The following is a 16,685-nucleotide window of genomic DNA, read 5'->3' on the forward strand; positions in this document are numbered from 1 at the left end:
GTCCCAATGCTTGTGAATATGCAGTCGGTTGGCGTTCCTCAGAGCACCGAACGCATATTAGCTGCTGTGCTATGGTCCCCTTCACTAGCTTGGAATTCGAAGGGGATAATTTTGAAGCCCCATTAACCTGCAGCTCCCCCTGTGTGGGCTGGATCAGTGACCTGACACTATTCTCTAACTATAGGTCTGAGAGCACTGAGAAGAGGCAGCCTTAGACTGAGTTTTCTTGGTTCACAGGAAAGGGGGAAGGAGCAGGAAAGCAGAAAGGGTAGGGAAAGAGTAGGGTGGGAGTGCCATTATTGTCCCCCAAGACTTGTCCTTTTAGGCCTTTCCAGGAGGGATTGCGGTGGGAGGGGCTGGGGGCTGGTGTGGCACAGCAATCATTCCAGCACTCAGTAAACACTGAGCACCTACTGTATGCCAAGCACTATGCATGGTGGTGAGGGTGCCAGGGGAGAATGCAAGGACCCTTGCTCTCATGACGTCCATTCTAGTAGGGGAGACTGATAATAAACAAACCATAAAAAAGGCAAATAAACAAGAAAATACTAGGAAGTGATTAGTGCTTTAATGAAAATAAAACAGGATGATGTATCAAAACAGTTTGGCCATATCCGGCCTGCTGCCTTTTTTTTTTTTTTTTTTTTAATCCCTGGAAGCTAAGAATGGTTTTTATGTTTTTAAAAATGAAAAAAATATCAAAAGGAGAATAACATTCGTGACTTGTGAAAATGATAGGAAGTCCGAGTTTGTGTCCATAAATAGAGTTTTACTGGAACATTGCCACCGTTGCCGGTGCACGTCCTGCCGATGCCTGCCTTCGGCTGTGACAGGTGAGTGGTGGCGGCAGAGACCACATCCAGCACATCCAGCTCGCGATGCCTGAGACACTTACCGTATGCAATGACAGAACCAGCTGGCTGTGTTCAGTGGCTGGTGGGGACTTCTTCAGAGTGGGTGCTCACTGAAGGCCTCTCTGAGGTGACAGTAGGAGCCAGCATGTGAAGACCTAGAGAAGGGAACCCCGTTTGGAGGGTGCTGAAGTGGGGAAGAACTCGGTGTGTTCAGTGGCAGGAAGGCGAGTGCAGCGGGGGAATAGCCTGTCCTTATTTCCGGGTAGCCAGACCGCCGCTGATTTACCCGAGGAAAGCAATGGCTTCAGGATGCGGTTCATCTCCCGCCCTGCTGTTTCCTCCGGGTGCTTTTCTCTTGGTTTGTTCTAGTCTTGGCCTCTGGTGTTAGGGCCTTGCCTGGGAAGCTGCTATTGCTTCCACATCAGAGGGGCACTGAGAGCCAGGGGGCTCGGCCCAGGTGGGAGGTGTTGGAGGCCGCCTGTGGCCATACAGTGGGGCTCTTACTTTAGGGAGTGGGTTTTGTTAGGGTGTTTCTTCCTGGCCAGGTCAGATTCCGTGGAAAGTGTTCCCCCAGTTTCTTGCTGGGAAGAACTGTGGCCACCAGCATACTGGGAAGTAAGTGGGAGAAAATGGTCAGGGACGTCTCAACATTCAGTGTGGAAACTTCTGCCAGCTCTCCTGTTTGCTGCGCAGTACTCTTGTGCTCAACTGGACCTGGTGTCCCCGGCCCAGACACACCAGTGTTACCCTCTCCCACAGAAAGCACCCCAGCTTCTGGCTGTGCTGGGGAGGGGCAGCCCCCACTACATGGAGTCAAGGAGATGACTTGGGGTGCTGTCTCTTCTTAAACTGAATTTGAGCAGTTCCCTGTTTTTACCTCCATTTCCAGAGATACCTGGTACCATCAATTCTTGACTTCGGGGGAGTTGATGGTATAAATCATGTTCCTTTTTTACTTTCTCTGGGTTAGGTTTCAGCTTTTTGGGTTTGCTAAGTCAGTTGGTATTTGTTCTGTTTTCTAGCTTCTGGATTTTTCTTACTATTATTTCCTCTCCTGTTTTCTTTTTAAAGTTCTTTAGAGAAAACTTTAAAAAATCCCTTTACAGTCCTCTTAGAAGGGTTTCAAGAGGGAGCAAAGTAGCTCTGTTGAATCGACCACCTTTGTCCTGATTTTCTTACTTAAAATACCACTGTGATCGTTGTGTGAAGACAGATAATAGGAGAGCAGGAATGGAAGCAGAGAGACACAGTTGGGGGCTATTTGAAGGTCCAGGTGAGAGCTGATGGTGCTCTGGATGAGAGTAGAGTGGTGGATTTGAAAGAAAATGGGTGACCTTGAGTTATGTCCTGAAGACAGCCACTATGGCTTCCAGATGGTTTGGTTGTAGGGAGTGTGGGAAAGTGAGGAATTAAGATTAACTCCAGAATTTCCTGGCTTAAGTCATTGGTGGCATTTACTATGATGGGAAAGTCTTGGGGAGGAGCAAGTTTGTGGGTGGAGATCTAGAGTTAAAGTTGAGATACCTATTAGACATCCAAGTGGGGTTGTCAAATAGCAGCTGCATATATGATAGTGGAATCAAGGGGAAATGTCAGGGCTGCATTTAGACTTCATTGGCATCTGAATTGGTATTTAAATCCTTGGGACTAAATGACATTACTTAGGAGGAGAGTATGGATGGAAAAGAAAGAGGTGCCCGGGACTGCCCGAGTCATTCCAACGTTTAAGGATGGAAGAGAGGAGGGAGACCAGGGCAGTGTGGTTTTCTTCTCAGTAGTAAAGAGAAAAAAATGTTTCCACAGAAAGTGGTGAAATGCTACTGGCCGGTAGATCAAAAAGATGGTGGAGAAATGACCATTTGTGATCTCCCCTTCTTTGTAATAGTACCCCTCCATTTTAGGTGGGCACATGGTCACTAGAAATAAAAACCATATTTCCCAGGCTCCCTTGCAGCTATTATATGGCCAGTGGGTATTAGTAGAACTGCAACTTCAAAGGGAGGGGCCATGTTCATCTTCACCTCTCCTTTTCCATTGATTACATTGTGATGTAATGGCTGAATTTCCTGCAGCCTTTTAGGACCATGAGATGACATTAGCAATGGAAGTTACCCATGGAAAAGCAACAGGTTAAAAAGGACAGCCCAGTTGGTGTGGCTCAGTGGTTGAGCACTGGCCCATGCACCAGGAGGTCACTGGTTCTATTCCCGGTCAGGGCACATGCCTAGGTCACAGTCTCGATCCCCAGTAGGGAGCATGTGGAAGACAGCCGATCAATGTTTCTCTTCCTCTCCCTCCCTCTCTCAGAAATCAATAAAAACATATTTAAAAGATTCACAGCTTTAAAAAAAGAAAAGAAAAGAAAAGAAACGAAAAGGAAAAGGCTCTTGGATCTTTGATACTAGGGAGCACCGTAACAGCTCTGTACAGATTTTATACATGAGAGGTAAATAAACTCTTGTTTAAGTCACTTTTATTTTGTGTTTTCTATAATTAGCAGCCAAATGTAATTCTAACTGATCTATCATTGGATCTGGCAACAAACATTAGAGGCATAGTGATTGAAGCACGAACAGCTGTAAAAACGACAACCATAATAATATCACTGCTGACTCTTCATAGCACTTTTCAGTTTACAAAGCACTTTCAAATACACTGTCTTGCCTGGTGTGTGCAGCTCCATTGTGACACTGTAGACCAGTGGTTCTCAACCTTCTGGCCCTTTAAACACAGTTCCTCATGTTGTGACCCAACCATAAAATTATTTTCGTTGCTACTTCATAACTGTAATGTTGCTACTGTTATGAATCGTAATGTAAATATCTGATATGCAGGATGGTCTTAGGCGACCCCTGTGAAAGGGTCGTTCGGCCTCCGAAGGGGTCGCGACCCACAGGTTGAGAACCACTGCTGTAAACATTGTCTTCATAGTTGAAAAAACCGAGGCCCAGAGAAATCACTAACTCATGTCACCTGGTTACTAAGTCGCAGGACTTACACTTCAACCTGGATCTTTTGGCTCCTCACCCGGTGCTCGTGAATATAGGTGGAGAGTAGGTCATGAATGCACATAAGGTTCTACCCCAGAGTTTGCTTGATGCTGGGTGGGGTAGTTGGAAATTAGCCCCCAAAGAGTACTGACATTAAAGGGAAAGCTTCTTTTTTTTTTTCTTGTGCAGCAAAGTTTCTCACTTTTCAGGGAAATGCCTATATTTTTATAGGGGTGAGGTAGGGTACAAGTAGCCATGGAGAATAAAGGGAAGTGAAAATTAGACAACCACCAACATTGGAGGGAAAATGTGTTTGCCAGCTGGCATGCTAGCAGTCCCTCCTGGAAGTAATTGGGTAGCAATCAGATGTTCAGACCCAGTCTGCTGAGTGGCCTGTGACCATAAAAATGTTTTCTCCGTATCAAAGGGATTTGCTTCTCTTTGCAGTCTCCCCTCCTCAGAGGCCAAGCTGAGAACTTTTTAAGTTTGGCATGATTCTCTCCTTCTGCTTTTCCTCTTCAGTAACTGCTTTGCTGACTTCTCTCCAGTTTCTTTCCCTAAATCCCACTGATCCTGATGTAGACACTTTGTGGTGGATGCATGCCAAATGTCATTTTGAGATAGTTGGGGATCTACAGATTTTAAGCTGATTAAGGGTTTGCGCCTTCCTAACAGCAAGCCAAGGTGAGATGATTTTTAAGTAACTTGTTCAAAGCTCACAGTCAGAAAGTGGAAGGTGGGATTTGAAGCCAGCTGTGTGACTTAGACCCCAGATTGTCTCCCCAGCTTTCACCTTAGAAAATTAAGAGCCCCCTACTTCCAGGAAATACCATTCTGTTCATCCTACCCCTGACCCCCTTTAATCTTGTCTGACCCACCCTAGCACTGCTCCTGGAGGCACTTTAAAGCAAGCCTGACATGCCTGCCTCAGGGAAAGGCCTCGGCGCCTCCCCAGTTACCATCGGCCCACTTGCTCTTGCTCTTCATCTCCCTGGATCGTGGATTCCTGGCTGTAGTCCCTGGCTTTGATATTTGCTTCTGCTCTCTCAAGTTTGGCAACTCATCACATTCCCCTTGAAGTTTTTTTGGTTAGCCCTCTGCTCTGTTCCTGCCTCTGATTTTGTGTCCTTTCATGTCCTTGGGTGAGGACCTCTCCCCCTGGCCTGGGCCCTGCAGAACCGTGCAGCTGGGCCAGAGGTGGAGGTGGCATTGAGATGGCATTAGGGCAAGGGGGCATCAGAAGAATCAAATCCTGCCCTTAGCCACGGTTTCCCGCCCTCAAGGGAGATACATGCACAAAATAGGCATTTACCACTGTCTTTATCAGGTAAGACTTGGACCCTGATGTGGAATTTCAGAAAGGTTGGCTTGAATGCCTAGAGCCAAAACAGGCCTCATTTATCTCATAAATACTTACTGAGCCCCTAGGATGTGTCTGGCATGGTTCTGGCTCCTGGGGATGCAGCCATGATCCTCGGAGAGCTTACATCTAGTAGGGGGAAATCACAAAAAATCAATAAAATTACATCAGGCCTCCTGTTCTACTTATTCCCGCAGGACCATATCCAAATGCTCTGTAGTCTTGGATCTGATCTCTGTGATGGGGGCAAGGCCACATTCACATCAGAGATTAGCACAGGGAGTGTAAGACTTAAGAGCGGTGGGTGGGGGTGCCAATGGCTTCAATGACTAGGATAGCAGCACCCCATCCCCCAATCCCTGCAACCACCACCCAGGGGCCCTGACAGAGAAACAGTTTGTTTTAGCCACAGTGAAAACACAAGAGAGCGTGTGCACAAGGGTGAGCGAGAGCTCGCTCTTCTGGCTGAGGAGAGCAACTCCAGCCCTCGGTCACTGGTAACTAGGACCATTGAACAGAGCCACATGCACACATGCTCCCATGTGGGGCACATGCACTTCATGGGCTTCAGAGCATGGCTCCCAGCCAGCCGCAGGCAGTGCTTCAGAAGCACGGTAGAAATGCAGATTCTCATCCCACCCATCCCAGTGGTTTGCAATCCAAATCTGCAGGTGATCCCCATGCACATTCAAGTTAGAGAAGCAACAGGCTAGACTTTAGGTGCAGAGAAAAGCTCCACCCCCAGACTGTGACCAACAATAATTCCTTCCTCTTGGAAATGCAGCATGGGGTGGAATACAGAGGGCTTCCTTCCCTGGGAAAGGTAGCCTATATAATAAAAGCCTAATATGCTAAGTGTCCAGTCAACCGGTCAGCCATTCAACCAATCAAAGCATAATATGGTAATGATATGCTAAGGCTGCTCAACTGCTCGCTATGACATGCACTGTCCACCAGGGAGTAGACACTCCAACTGGTAGGTTAGGTTGCTACTGGGGTCTGGCCGATCAGGACTAAACAAGATGGGCTGGACACGCCCTGGAGCCCTCCTGCGGTCCCTTCCTGGCTGGCCAACCTCAGGTGTCCCTCCCCGGCCCTGATCATGCACCGGTGGGGTCCCTCGGCCTGGCCTGTGCCCTCTCGCAATCCGGGACCCCTTCGGGATGTCGGAGAGCTGGTTTTGGCCGATCCCACAGTCCAGGCCGAGGGACCCCACTGGTGCACGAATTCGTGCACCGGGCCTCTAGTATACATATGTTTGAGTAATATATTCATAATTGTTTCTAAACATTCATGGAACATAATAAGTCTTATAGACCTAATCATATTTATTTAAGCATTTAATCTTTTAAACCTAGTCTACCTCAGTATTAAATTAACAGCACAATTCTAATATGTCACATGCTTTTTATACTATTTCAACACCTTAAAAAGCAGATAAAAATTGTACACTTAGTCTAGCTGGTTTTGTTCAGTGTTTAGAGCATTGGCCTGCAGACTGAAGGTTTGCAGGTTTGATTCTGGTCAAGAGCACGTACCTCGCTTACAGGCTGGGTCCCAGGCCCCAGCAATCGATGTGTCTCTCTTACATTGATGTTTCTCTCTCTCCGTCTCTCCCCATCCCTTCTAGTCTCTCTAAAAAATCAATGGAAAAAATATACTCACAAAAATTTTTTTTAATTGTACTTGGCTGTTAATTTAGCCCTGGCTGTTGTGGCTCAGTTGGTTGGAGTGTCGTCCCATCCACCAAAAGGTTGTGGGTTTGATTCCCAGTCAGGGCACATACCTAGGTTTTGGGTTTGTTCCCAATTGGGGTGTGTACGGGAGGCAACCAATCGATGTTCTCTCTCACATTGATGTTTCTCTCTCTTTCCCCCCTTTCCTCTCTCTCTAAAATTAATAAACATATCCTTGGGTGAGGATTAAAAAAATGGTTAATTTAATGTTACGTGAATTTTTAAAAGCAATTAAAAATTTAAATTACCAAAAAGAATATAAAATATAAATTATCCTAATGATTACAGCAGTTACTACCACACACATGCTTAAACCTATCACAAAAGTGTTAATGTGTATTTGTGTCATTCATTATCTTGATATTTATTTTCAGGTTTTTATCCAAATTTTCAAGCTTCTATCTAAACAGAGCAGGCAAAATCCCAGATGGACTGAGATGACTACAGTGAAGATTTAGGATTTGTACACACTTAGATTAGGGTTTTGAGCTCCATATTTGGAGTTGCCATACTGTTACAGGTAGGGAGAGTCACCCGGAGATTGAGTAAGTCTGGGAGTAGGGCCTGGATGTGCTTCTAAAATGATTTGACCCAGGCTGGCAATTATCTGTGGGAATGCCTTCCTGTGGTCAAATTTTATGTGCCACAATAACAAAATTTGTTTAAAAATTACAAAAATATGCAATTCAGTCCTTCTTTCATCTCTGGGTATCACACTGCCTGGATATAAATAGAAAAAATTTACAGCGTAATTATTATTATTATTAATTATTATTATTATACTAGAGGCCTGATGCACGAAATTCGTGCACTGGGGGGGGGGGTCCCCTTCAGCTCAGCGTGCACCCTCTCGCAGTCCGGAACCCCTCGCTCCTTACCGCCCTCCTTACCGCCCGCCTGCTCACTCCTTACTGCTGGGCTCGCTGCTCCTTAGTGCTGCTGCAGAGGTGGGAGAAGTTCCCACCACCGCTGCCAGTGGTGAGCCTGGCGAGCCTGGCTTCTGGCTGAGCGGCGCTCCCCCTGTGGGAGCACACTGACCACCAGAGGCAGCTCCTGCGTTGAGCGTCTGCCCCTTTGTGGTCAGTGCACATCATAGTGACCCATCATTCCAGTCATTAGGTTGTTCTGCTGTAAAGGTCGTTTAGGCCTTTATTATATAGATATTTTTATTGATTTCAGAGAGGAAGGGAGAGGGAGAGAGAGATAGAAACATCAATGATGAGAGAATCATTGGTTGGCTGCCTCCTGCATGCCCCCTACTGGGGATGGAACTCACGATCCAGGCATGTGCCCTGACCAGAATTGAACCTGGGACCCTTGAATCCACAAGCTGACACTCTATTCACTGAGCCAAACCAGCTAGGGCCACAGCTTAATTATTGACCAAAGCATGGCATTGTTTGAATAGCTGACATTTTGGGGAATTCGCATGTACCTTTTTTTTGGTCTAACTCATTTTAATGCCATTATGGACTCAGGCTTTTCATAAAGACTTTTGTTTTTTCTCTGATACTCAGATTGTCTCCATTTGTTTTTGTTTTTGTTTTGTCTGTGTCTCTTTTCCTCTTAACACTGCTTCAAAATTAATATGCTTCTGGCCTAGCTGGTTTGGCTCAGTGGATAGAGCGTTGGCCCACAGACTGAAGGGTCCTGGGTTCAATTCCAGTCAGGAGCTGAGCCCTGGTCAGGGTGTGTCAGGGAGGCAACCAATCGATGTGTTTCTCTCACATCAATGTTTCTCTGTCTCTCCCCCTTCCTTCCACTCTCTCTAAAAATCAATGGGAAAATATCCTCAGGTGAGGATTAAAAAAAAAAAATTAACATGCTTCTGGCATCATCTGGAAGACTTAGGTCTGCTTTGACTTTTCTTGTCCACAATAAGGAATCAGCTACTCTCCAAGGAGCTCTGGTTTCTTTAAGAGGTGAATGTTATTAGGGACCAGTACCTGAATGCTTGTGGTGTGAATCAAATTACCCACATGAGGACGGAGGGGGAGGAGGAGTCTCCACTTTTCGGTCACTCCAATAACAGAACCAGAAAATGAGTTTACTGTGAAATGTCCAATGTAACTCCAACCCTAAGTCCTTTAGAAATATATGTTCTACTGTAAAAGCTTTTCATTTTATTTTCCCCTTTTTAACCACCAGCTTTTAGCTACCAGCTTCTTCTTAAAAAACAATTTAATTGTCATGCTGTGTGTGTGTGTGTGTGTGTGTGTGTGTGTGTGTGTGTTTTAATTATAATATTAACCTGTCTATGCCATAATGGTCGAATATTGGCTTAGATCCCAGATGCCCTGGCCAGGGCTGCAAATGTGTCCCTCATCACTTTTATGATCCTGTGTGTCTTATCAACCATCATCCTCTGGTCATTTTATTGATAGTCACACAATTTCATTTCACCCAACTCTGTTGAATTCACTAGGCTTGATTCCAATTTAAAAGCGTCAGCTTGGCTCTTTCCTTTCTCCTGGAGCAGTCTACCTTCTGGCTCTCCTGCCTTTTATACTGGTGACAGGTTGTCATTTTGTTTCTCCTGTTATCTTTAAGACTCCTTTCAGGCAGTCTCAGTGTATGTGCCTCAACCACTTGCTCTTTCTTTACTTTTTTTAAAAGTGTGTTTTTATTGATTTCAGCAAGGAAGGGAGAGGGAGAGAGAGATAGAAACACCACTGATGAAAGAGAATCACCAATTGGCTGCCTCCTGCACGCCCCCCACTAGGGATCGAGACCACAACCCAGGCATGTGCCCTGGACCGGAATTGAACCCAAGACCCTTCAGTCTGCAGACCGATGCTCTATCCACTGGGGATTGGAAGTCACCTAATGAAAATCCCCACCTAGGACATAAATTCACCTATGTTTGCTCCCATTCTGTGCTCTTTTCCCTCCTCTTGCAATGCAAGTGCTATCATCTTTTCTGCCTTTGCCAAATCCCTACACTGACAATTTGGATTTCATCCCTTTCCTCCTTATATAAGAACTATTATTTGTGGTCTCATATCTTTCCCATATATTCAACCACTTCCTCTCGACTCGATCCTCACCATCAGCTTTTAAATATATACTTTTCTGTCCCATTTTCTCTTTCTTCTTCCGGGACTCCAGTTACCCATGTAATAGACGTTTTGATATTGTCTCATGGATCCCTGTGACTGTTATCTTTTTTTCTATGCCATCTTTTTCCTCTTTTTTTCTTTCAGATGGACTATTTCTATTGATCTATATTCAAGCTCATTTTCTTTTTCCACTGAGATCTTTAAGCCCATCCAGTGAGTTTTAGAATTCCAAATACTTAGTTCTAAAATTTCCATTTGGTTTTCAAAAGAACATTTTCTATTTTTGCTTTTCATTTTCTGTTAATTTATTTCAAATGTATTTTTTTTTTTATCCTGGAACAGTGTTGTGATAGCTGCTCTACAACCCTTGTCTGATCGTCCCTACTTCCGAGTTACCGTGGAATTGGCCTCTGTTGTTTACTTTCCTCTTGGGAATGGGCCACGTTTTCCTGGTTCTTTGAGCAATTTTTGGATTATATCCTAAAATTTTGAAGGGTATGTAGAGGAGACTCTGGATTCTACTTTATCCCTCAGATAAATGTTAATAGTTTTCTTTTACCAGACAATTAACTTGGTTTTATTCAAACTATAGCCTCTGCCTTACCTGTAGCCAGCAATTGCTCAAGTCTCAGTTTGGTCCTTTTATCTTTAGCTGGGGTTCTGCTCATGTGTGGTTCAGGCATGCGTCACGGACTTGGAAGAGAGTTTATAGAGAGAATTTTGGGTTTCTCTTCTCTGGCGTTCTCATTGCCTCCCTTCAGGATTCTCCCTTCACTGTGCTGCAACTTTGGTTGCTCTGGGCTGTGTCTGGTTCCTCTGCCTGAAAGACAGTGGGTTTTCTATTGGAATTTTAGCCACCCTATGCTGCACATGTGACTGCAGCCAACATAGGGGAAATCGACAAAAATGGGAACTCATCTCATACCAACTTGGGTTCATTGTCAGGAGTCCTCAGGTAGTTGGGGTTTTGTATTTTTGGTGGTGGGGTTAATGGCTTTTTTTTTTGGTATGTTGTCCAGATTGTACAGGTTGGTCAATTAGGAGTTTTTTTTTTCTCCATACCAGAAATAGGATTTTTTCCCCACAGTTTTTTAAAAAATTGATTTTAAAGAGGAAAGGAGAGAGAAAAAGAAACACTGAATTGGTGTTCCACTTACTTGTACATTCACTGATTGATTATTTTATGTGCCCTGACTGGGGAATCAAACCTGCAACATCAGCGTATCAGGACAACTCTCTAACCAACTGAGCTACCTGGCCAGGGCAACACAAGGTTTTAAATAGGTTCAATTCTTCCTGTTAAATTCCCCAAACCCTCATTTGATCTACAGTTTCCTTCAGCTATCTGCCCTATATATCTTCCCTACAACTTTTATATTTTTTTAAAGAATTGTCTTACTATCTCCATTTCTCAGCTCCTACTCCCTCTCAGTTCTCTTCATCACAGCTTCTGCCTCATCATGGCAAAGAAAAAACACCCCCCCCCCAAAAAAAAAACCCAAAACAAAAAAGGCTTTTGCCAAGATCCCCAGTGACCTTAAACTTACTAAATCTGATGGATACTTACTAGCCATTCTCTATTTTCCCCTTCAATCTAATCCTCTTCTCCTGTTGCCTATCTCCATGGTTGGCTCCACCAACCATCCTCTTAGGCTGGCCAGAAACCTCGACACCCTTCCCTCCCTAATCCATCATATTCGTTGCCAATCTGTACATTTCACTTTCCAAACCTCTCTTAGGTCTATGATATCCCTCCTTTGTCACTACCACCAACCTAGACCAAGCTAACTTCATCTTGTACCTAGACCACTGCTAAAGCCTATTGTCTCCATGTTGGTCCCTGCAACCCTCCAATTTGCACTCTATACTACAGCCAAATAGTCTCAAAATGCAAATCGGATTCTCTCACTCTCTTATTTAAAACACTTCAATTTATGACGTATTTAAGACATATGTACATGCAAAATCCTTAACATGACCTGGCATAGTCTGCTGCCTATGTGATTCTTTCCTCTTATCTTGCATCATGCCCCTGGCCCCGATTCCGTTGCTCCAGGCATACTAACATTTCCTGTACTATGGCAAATTCGTATTTGGGTTTAACAGTTTTTGGGCTGCAGGGCAGAATTTGAAGTGTGATTTTAAACAATGGAATTGCCTTTCATAAGCATATAGGAATATTCTAAGATCATTAAGGAAGTTGATACAAATGTAGCTGAAATGGCTATTGTTATATTTATTGATTACAACCCACCATGCAAATCTTTCAGTTGCTGCTCACATGTTCAGCTAGATGGTATACAAGTGGCGCGCACACACACACACACATACACACACACGCATGCACAGACACTCACAGATAGTTGTTATCATGTGTTTCTGAGATTCTACAATAGCCGGACAAATGCCAACCAACAGCGTTAGCTTTCCCAAAGGCCTTCTGCAGGGATGTTCTGCTTTTCTTGGCCTGTATACTTTGTCTGATTTCACAATGTTGTGCATTTCTGTCTTTATAGAGTACATGTTGAACACCAGGAATTCCAGACATAAAATCTGCACTTCTTTAGAAAGGTCTGACCAAGACTTTGCAAAATCTAGGCAGCTCCAAACCAGCCACTCCTTGAATGTGCATGCTTCCTGCAGGCACTGACCCAACCGGGGTCACACATGTACATGTGCACACCCACCCAGAGTTACTGGTGTTCATTTATGCTCATTGATTTTAATCCATTTTTCTTTGTTCTTCACACTTGAGAACTTGGATTCAACCCACTCTCACCCCTATAATACATCTGAAGATAGGAATTTGAAGGCCCTTATTTGGTGCAGGGGTTACCTGTGTTTTTATTTTAATCCTCACCTGAGGACATGTTTTTGTTTGTTTGTTTTTAGATCGAGGAAGGGAGAGGGAGAGAAAGAGAAACATTGATGTGAAAAAGAAACATCAATTGGTTGCCTCCTGTACACACCCTTACTGGGATCAAACTCATAATCTGGGTATGTGCCCTGACCAGGAATTGAACCCAAAACCTTAAAAATTTTTTTTTAAAGTATATTTTTATTGATTTCAGAGAGGAAGGGAGAGGGATGAGAGAGATAGAAACACCAATGATGAGAGAAAATCATTGATCGGCTGCCTCCTGCATGTACCCTACTGGGGATCAAGTCCACAACCTGGGCATGTGCCCTGACTGGGAATTGAACTGTGACCTTATGGTTCATAGGTTGATGCTCAACCACTGAACCACGATGGCCGGATGAACCTGAAACTTTTTGATGTATGAGACGACGCTCCAACCAACTGAACACCAGCAAGGGCTGATACATGTTTTTGTAAATAAAGTTTTATTGGAACACAGTTGTGGTCATTCATTTATGCATTGCCTATGGCTGCTTTTGTGCTACAATGGCAGAATTGAGTAGTTGTGACAGAGACCATCTGGTCTGCAAAGCCTAATGGTCCCCTCAATCCTGCTACACTCACCACTTTGAGCTTTGGAAGAGAAAGAAGTTGAAGGAAGGAGGGGAGGTGTCCTTGGGATGATCTGTATTCTTTAGAAGAGGGAGCCTAGAAAGAAGCAGAACAGTCTTGGTCACTTCTGCCTGCCTCACCCTGACAATGGTGGGAAGCCTTGGTGTGGGTCCTCTTGGTGCAGCTGATAGGCTTCAGTGACTGCCAGGTGTTATCCTGCATCTAGAAGAGTTCAGGAATCTGGAGAAAGGGCTCTGAGTAAATTAATAAAGAGACTAGACATGAAATATAAATTTGGAATACATGGGGGAGCCAAGGAAGGCTTAGTTCTAGTGACCAAGTTCTCTCTGAATCTCTGGACCCAGGGCTTTTTATTCACACATTTTTGCCCTAAAGCAAAGCAAACACACATATCAAAGGTAAAGTTTGGTAAGCAGTAAAGTATCAGGTTGGGGTGACTGCCTTTGGCTGTTCAGCTGTTTGGCCAGCAGCAGGTAATAACATGTAGATTTTCAGGTTTGGGGAAATGCCCTCAGCAGGAAATAATATGTATCTTAGCCCTGCTGAAGCCTCAAGGTGACCAACCTTTTGATGAACTTCTTGCATTTATGACCTGCTGGAGTTAGCCCCCAGCAAGTGACCAGCAGCCACTGTTCAGTTTGCACAAACAAATGTTGTTGAAGAGGCTGATGCAGGGAAGGAACTGCTTCATTCTTTTTTTTTAAAGAATTGATTTTTAGAGAGTGGAAGGGAGAGGGAGAGAGAAACCAGCTGCCTCCTGTATGCCCCCTACCAGGGATTGAGCTCACAACTGGGGCATAAGCCCTGATGGGGAATCGAACCAGCAACCTTTCAGAGTACAGGACAATGCCCAATCAACTGAGCCACACTGGCCAGGGCAAGGAACTATTTCATTTTTCACTCTCCTTCTTTAAGCTAGCAGCTCCACTGTGCACTTAACTGACACTGTATGTCTTCTCATTGTCTGGTTTAATGCCCTGATTTTAATCCTCGGTAGATTTGACCACTCATTACTGGTAGATGTGGATGCTGACCTTCTAGGACAGTGGTCACTAATGGATGGTCTGTGGACCACTGGTGGTCTGTGAGGTCCAAAAGGTTGGCAACTGCTGTCCTAGTACACTCTGTTCTCACTCCCCCTTTTTGTCATCTCATGCAGGAGAGTTGATCGAAGATATGAAGACACCTCTGAAGTAACTTTGCACATGCAACTGATAGAAGCTGGATAGAGTAGCAGTTAAGTGCCAGGATCTGCAACCAGACAACCTGGGGTTAAACCCTGGCAGTCATTTACTGGCTAAATGACCTGGGGGAAGTTACTTAACTTATTTTTAACCCCCCCCCCAAACCCCCAATTGATTTCAGAGAGGAAGGGAGAGGGAGAGAGAGGTAGAAACATCAATGATGAGAGAGAATCATTGATCGGCTGCCTTCTGTACGCCCGTCACTGGAGATCGAGTCCGCAACTCAGGCATGTACCTGGAATGGGACTCAAATAGTGACCTCATGGTTCATAGGTCTACGCTCAGCTACTGAGCCAAGCCTATAGGGCTTACCTAATTTTTTTTATTCTCAATTTCCTCATCTTTTAAAATGGAGGGCTGATGATAGTAGCTACCTCATGGAATTCTTGTGAGGGTCAAATGAATTAGAACATGTAAAGTACTTAGACCTGTGCCTGGCACATAAGCATTTGGAAAATATTAACTGCTGTTCTGTGCTTTACAAGCTATAAGTGAAAAAGAAAACTGGCTAAATGCAGTGTCGGAAAAAGCCTCCAACAGTGTGAATTCTCCCCACTAGGTGTCACAATTCAGCAAGCACTGTCTGTCCCTTGACTTGGGGTGGCTGGCTGGAAAATTAATTTTTGCTTGTTTGTCATTTTTGATTGGATTTGGTGATTTCAAGGGGGATAAACTGACATACTATCATTTGAAGTCTCTGGGGATGCAGAGATTCCAGCAGAATTGCTGATATGAAGGGCTGGTAGGAGCTGTTTGGAATACTTCCTTTGTTCATAGTTAATGTGACCTATATAAAATTTATTGTCCAAACTAAGATATTTTGAGAGTGAATGGGGGACTATTAATAACTATGTCAGGAGTAGTAAATGGGATGTTCCCGACAACCTGGATATAGTCACCCTACCTTTTCCTCAGCACTTCCAGAATCTCCAGGCCACAAACTCACTGACATTCCTCAGAAGCCTGGTGTAGTAAACAGTGACAACAGGCTTTGGGGAGTTCCTGCCCTAAAATCTTGCCTCCTTGTCAGGTATTTATTTGAGTTTTGTCCTGTGGACCTAGTAGTATGTGCCTGCCCCACGGACTGCAAGCCTCCTTATGTTGAATGGTTACGTATCGCCTGTGGCTTTCTCCATGGCTTTTTCCTGCAGCTGTAAACCCCTTTGGAGGCACTGAGTCCTCCCCCTCTGGATGTGTTGGAGGGGGGTGAGCAGCGCGGCCACTTCCTGGGTTATTGCTTGAAGGGTTTTTTCTAAGGTTTCTTCCATCCCTAAGGCTCATTCATAATCCCTGGTTATCAAATTTGCTTATCTTTTTTAAAGGGCAGGAGGAAGCTAACAAAACCAAATGTTGTGCTTTTGCCCCCATCATCTTGGCCATCCCATCAACCCTGTGGCATTGGTATTATTAAGGTGAAGAAAGAGAGAGGTCGCAGTGCATGAAAGGCAGAGCCAGGACTCCAGATCCGTATGGCTCCAAAGCCCTGTGGTTTCTACCACACCAGGCTGCCTCCCGTGGCCTTTACAGTAAGAACAGTCCCTGGCAGAAATCATTAGCAAGCCCCCTTTCCTCTGGGTATCAATTTCTTCTGGAAGTTGGTTGGAGTTTGCAAATATGTGCTAGAGGGCTGGAGAGATTGGGGCTAATGGGGGCTAGCCTTGGAAGAATTTATGGGTGGGGTATTGAATAAGGTTTTGAAGGAGGGGAATGGAGAGTCAGGAGATGGGTTATTGATTTAAGTCTAAAAGACAAACAAGACTGTGTGTATGAGGGGGCGGGGGCTGAGGACATGAGTGGAAACTGCCAGTCTAATTAGGAGCATATAACCAGGTCTAAAACTTTGTCTCAAATCATACTTAGACCATGATCGTGCATATGGGGAGCACAGAATACATTTGATGGCAATAATGATGATGACGGCTGCCAGTCATCACTTCAGAGAAGAGTCG

General features: G+C 44.7%; 1 protein-coding gene across 1 annotated transcript in view; it reads left to right on the forward strand.

Moving 5' to 3' along the window:
* TEAD4 (TEA domain transcription factor 4) overlaps positions 1-13,353 on the forward strand; it is a 90,983-nt gene extending 77,630 nt beyond the window's left edge. Inside the window, exon 14 of the mRNA XM_036301698.1 lies at positions 13,224-13,353. The gene's annotated coding sequence lies outside the window, so the exon portion shown is untranslated. The remainder of the gene's footprint in view (positions 1-13,223) is intronic.
* The last annotated feature ends 3,332 nt before the right edge of the window (positions 13,354-16,685 follow it).

This window comes from Myotis myotis, unplaced genomic scaffold, assembly GCF_014108235.1.
Source record: "Myotis myotis isolate mMyoMyo1 unplaced genomic scaffold, mMyoMyo1.p scaffold_m19_p_3, whole genome shotgun sequence".
Taxonomy (NCBI): domain Eukaryota; kingdom Metazoa; phylum Chordata; class Mammalia; order Chiroptera; family Vespertilionidae; genus Myotis; species Myotis myotis.